At 30.9% G+C, this 5430-nt stretch overlaps 1 non-coding gene across 1 annotated transcript; it reads right to left on the bottom strand.

Annotated features, from left to right (window-relative positions):
* Positions 1 to 304: 304 nt before the first annotated feature.
* On the bottom strand, positions 305 to 377 carry TRNAR-UCU (transfer RNA arginine (anticodon UCU)). Its single transcript has one exon. It is a non-coding gene; the product is annotated as a tRNA-Arg (tRNA).
* Positions 378 to 5430: the final 5053 nt, after the last annotated feature.

The raw sequence follows: 5430 nt of genomic DNA, 5'->3' as shown, positions 1-5430 counted from the left end.
GTTACATTGTTGAATTGAAGTTTCTGTATTTTGGTTTGGATCTTCTCTTCCTTAAGCTATCACCATATTCTTTTGGTTACTCATGGACTTTCAGGCCACCAGGTTACACTTTTGGAACACAACAACGACATTTCCAAAAATGAAGTCAATGGTACTAGTGATGATAGAGTCTCTGTAAAACTACCTGTTGGAGTATGCGTAGAGAGTGTCTTGAAAGGCATGATAATAATTAGAATGAATAATACGTACGTGAATTATGAAAAGGAGAAATTTGTTCGTTTAGAAAAAAAAAACAATACAGAAACACGCCCAGTGGGACTCGAACCCACAATCGCTTGATTAGAAGTCAAGCGCCTTATCCATTAGGCCATGGGCGCTTTTAATGTTAGTTTTATGATTAATTTATATTTAACAAATAAACATACATAAACAGAGCTTAAATTTGCAACTTATTTGTTTTACCCATTATACCATCATATATTTTCTTTGTTATTGATAAAAAAATATTCATTTGATTTAATATAAAAATGTAAAAATATATGCATCACACAATTAACATGAATATTTATATACAAAATAATACGCATAGAATTATTTCGCTTTCACAAATACAAACTTAAAATTATTGTAACAAGATGAACAAATTTTAAATATATAATTTCATAACACTTAAAGATAAAAAAATAATAATAAAGAATTACATTAAATTATACATATACCATCATAAAAAAGAATTAGAAGAACACAAATTGTGTTGACTCAGTTATAGTCATCATCCGCTAGTTTCATCTTTAATTTTAAGTCAAAAAGTATGAGATAAGGGTGAATTCCATGTCAATTTGTAAATATATATTAAATGATGGCAACTAACAAAGCAACCATAACGAAGAAATGTTAAAGTCATAACCCATAATTTCCTCTGATTTTAGAAAGTGAGTTTATTGGTCTAACAACTTTAATGAAAAAGTGAAAGTGTGTTGAACAACTAAGTAAACGAGAAAAACTTATTTATATTAAGCACCTTGCTTTAACTTATCTTTAATTCTTCCTTTTAGGTACCACTTCACTAACTTTTTAGGTCATTAAGTTGTTTTTCTTAATTTCATAAATTAGTGATTAATGAAAGAAAATATTAAGCTTAACGTATATTTAAAATTTATTTTCAAAATAATTTTTTTAAATTAAAAAAATGTAAATATATTTCATAGATATAACCTAAAAAAGTTATCACGAAAAGTGTAAGCTCGTTTTCTCCTTTTTCTTTTCTTTCTCTTCCCTTCTTAAACTAGCTTTTTTTCACATCTTTGATGTTTAGTTTTTTTTACCCCAAATAATTAATGTTTTAGAATTAGGTTGTGTTTTCTGTTTGTAATGTATAAAGTTTATCGTTTTTGTTCTTATAATTTTTAAATAATCTTTATATTCACGATTATTTATATAATTCTAATAAATATATTTTCTTTTCTGTTTTTGTAATATAAATAGTTTCTTAATATGAACTCGTTCTATTCTAATTTAGACTAATCTTGACCCAACCTAGTTTAACCTTGTTTGGATCCAAATTTTCTAATCTAAATTAGGACATATTCGAACTACTTTTGTATGAACTAGGTTTAATCGAACCTAACCTACATTTAGCATGGTTTGACCTTACTTGAGTCTGATCCAAAATTTCTTAACATATAGGTCAGAGTCATTTCAACACAACCTTACATGGCTTAATCTAGATTTGGCCAAGCCGAGGCATATCTCAACTCAATTTGATACATAGTTGACTTAACCCAACATTACCTAGGCTTGAAAAACTTTACATGACATGAACTAGGCCTAACTCAGCTTGACTTGAATCCAACCCAATTTGGAAAAACATGGGTCCAACCCAATTGATCAGAGCTTGTTTGAACTCAACATATTTTGGCTTAATCTGACTCGACCCAACTTGGCCTAACCTAAACTTAAGTCATCTTGCAATCCATTTCTATCAAACCAACTTGACATAACCTGACCTTACCTAACTTGACTTGTACCCAACCCAACCTTACCTATAATGACTTGTGTCTGACTAAGCCTAACCTAGATCTTATACATCTAAGCTTAAAATGTGTCTAGATTGACTCAAATTTACTTAGGCTGACCAACTTGGCCCAACATGGTTCCAACCTGATTTGAATCAAACTCATCTCAACCTGACCTAAATTGGCCCTAATTGGATTTGACTACGTCAAACTCGACCTGACTCAATAGAAATTGGACTTAATCCAACTTAGTATGACCTAAGCTCAACTTGTCTTAGACTCATATGAACTTAACTCAATCTAATCCCAACTTAAACTAGCTTGGAACCATCTTAACATGGTTTCAACCTCTTCTAACTTAACATGAGTCTGATAGGCCTTACCCATATTGTCCTAGGTTGGACTTAGCTCGACTTGACTTTGTCCAAAATAGGCTCAGCTTAACTTGGATTAATATGGGTCTGGCTAGACTTAAATTGGACCCATCTTAGATTGACTTGGTTCAAATTGAATTTGACCTAACTTGATATGGCACAACTCTATCCTTGTCTAAATTTGCACCCTATCCATGTTAACCTAACATGGGTCTGATTGGACTTGGTCTAATTTGGACAAACTAGATACAACTTCGCATGGCCTCACTTAACTTAACTTTGCTAATAAGAACTTGGGTTTCAATTTGAATTATATATATATATAATAAATTAAATAAATATATTTTTTCATCTTGGTTTTCAAAGAAAAAAATTTATTTTAAATATTATTCATGAATTAGTTTTAAGCTAACCTGTGAGAAGGATTTTGGTTGTATGAACTTTTATTTAAACGAGTCCCTTGGTGTTATAAACTTTTTTTATCATAATTAGAGCAGTTATTTGAGCTTAAATGAGTCTCTTCTAAAACCAAGCCTTATTTTTCTAGCCCGCATAATAGGGGCTTTTTAAAAGTTGCAACCCCAAAGTTCTATGTAAAGTGGGTTGGTGCAAGCTTAGGGTGGGGTTCGTCCCCAAAACTAAATTAGTTCATTTTTAATGTATTTTTATTTATTCCTTTCGTTTGTTTTGCAATCTCTCTTCAGTAATTTCTATGTTTCGTATGATATTTTACTAGTATCTTTTTATCCCTTCACTCTAAACATCTTTCTGCAATGTTGAATACCTAAGAAAAATTATAGTTTAAAAGTTTTATTGCACAAAAGTAATTTTTTATTATCTAATAAAACAAAGGTAATTTTGATAGAAAAAAGTGTTATAATTATTTTGCACAAGTTTTAAAAAAAAATTCTCAGAAGAATTATTCTTTAAAAAACAAATAAGTTATTATTTTTATAAAACATTACTAATATATATAATATAAACATTTTTGTATATCAAAAATAAAAAATACACAATTTTATAAAATTAAAAAAAAACTAAATATTAATATAATTGCATAATTTAATTCAAAAATACATTATGAGAGCTTAGTCAGATAATTTTTTAATATTATTTAAAAATATATTATTAGAAATAAAATAATTAACAGGTTAAAAGAAGACTCATGATACATAAAGTTGTATGGATATTTAACTTTGTAAACTTGTTTTGTAAAAGATTTTTTTGTCTTTCTGAAATTTTTTAGTCCAAACCCATATAGAGTAGAATCAAATCCTATAATGGACTAATTTAACGGGTTTAATCGTAACCCGTTTAAACCAATACTGTATCATCTATATATTAAGCTATTTTTATTATCTTTACTTATATATAAACATTTTCATATGATAAAAAAAAGTAATCAATTATGGTGATGGAAAAAATAAGTTCAGAGACCAAAAATTAAAAATAAAAATAAAAATCAACTAAAAACAACCACACTATTAAAAGCAAAATATATATAAATACTTTTTATGAAATCTAAAACTTGTTTAATTCAAACAAAAATAAGAATGCATTAAATGTTCACATAAATTTTTTTTACAAGATGAATGTAATTTTAAGGGTAGTGATTCAGGGTTTTTGCACCAAACTAGGCATATTTGCCTATAATATTACCAAAATGGGCAAATTCAACCAAATTTACGAAAATGGGGAAGTCGTGGGGCCCAAACGACTTCAAATGAAGAAGTCGTGCCCCTCCTGCACGACTTCACACTGTTCATAGCAACAGTGTTGAAGTCGTGCACCCCAAAAACGACTTCAAGACTTTGTAATCGATTACAATGTAATGGTAATCGATTACAGAGTGTTGAAATCATGACCACCCTGCACGACTTCAAATTTGTATGCCACCAAAAGCACTGGTAATCGATTACAAAACATGTGTAATCGATTACCAGGTTGTTTTGGTGCAAGGCGGAAGAGACGCTCGTCCAGGCAGAAGCGGACGCTCGTCCAGGCAGAATAGGACGCTCGTCCAGCCAGGCAGAAGAGGACGCTCGTCCAGCCAGGCAGATAGAACGCTCGTCCAGAAAGCTAAGAGGACGTTCGTCCATCTAGCTAAGAGGACGCTCGTCGAGATGCGCTCAGTGGACGCTCGGCAGGAGAAGTGGACGCTCGTCCATTTTCAGTGAACGCTCGTCCACATACAGATCGTCCGCGTCCGGGCGCGCGATTTTTTCAGAAAGTTTCAACACTCTGTAATCGATTACCAAATCAATGTAATCGATTACAGGATCCAGAAGTCGTTTTTGGGATGCACGACTTCAACACTGTACCTATGAACAGTGTGAAGTCGTGCAGGGGGGCACGACTTCTTCTTTTGAAGTCGTTTTGGCCCCCACGACTTCACTTTCGGTCAAATTTTGCCTATTTTGGTAATAAAGAAGGCATATTTACCTACTTTGGTGCAAAAGCCAGTGATTCAGTTATGCCTTCTTATATATTTTACGAATAAAAAACTAAGATGAAATGATTAAGCATTAGAGTTTGCACAGTACAGTGTAAGTACGTTAAAGGTTGAACAGAATTAATCCTGCAATCATGAGCGACATGGTTAAACAACAAAAGCAGTTTTATGTCTGTAGAAAGAACACATATAAACAGACATCATCATCGTCCAGCTTTTCCCACAATCTAGAAACCTGTTTAATTATGTTTTTGTTTTCTAGTGCTTTGACTGGGATTAATCATACTATTTCAACAACATCGATGCCTTCCAAAAACAACACATAATTAGGATACAAAATGCTTGATAAAGTTTAATTATTAAATTACGCATCGATAAAAAATAAATATTATATATATATAATGATGAAACGTAAAATTAAAGCTAACTTACAATGAGAAAATAATTTATCCATAAATGGATGGAAATTAAACTGACAGTATTGCTAAGGAGAAGTATATTGGAGTATATATAATTATATATTATTATATAATATAATACAATTGACCAAATAACTTATTATCATGGATTTTGAAATGAATATTTTACG

This window comes from Vigna umbellata, chromosome 3 (genome assembly GCF_029865625.1).
Source record: "Vigna umbellata cultivar VRB3 chromosome 3, Vumbellata_1.0, whole genome shotgun sequence".
NCBI classification, from domain to species: Eukaryota; Viridiplantae; Streptophyta; class Magnoliopsida; order Fabales; family Fabaceae; genus Vigna; species Vigna umbellata.
Note: the sequence above shows the minus strand (reverse complement) of the source record. Positions and strands in the feature narration are given on the sequence as shown.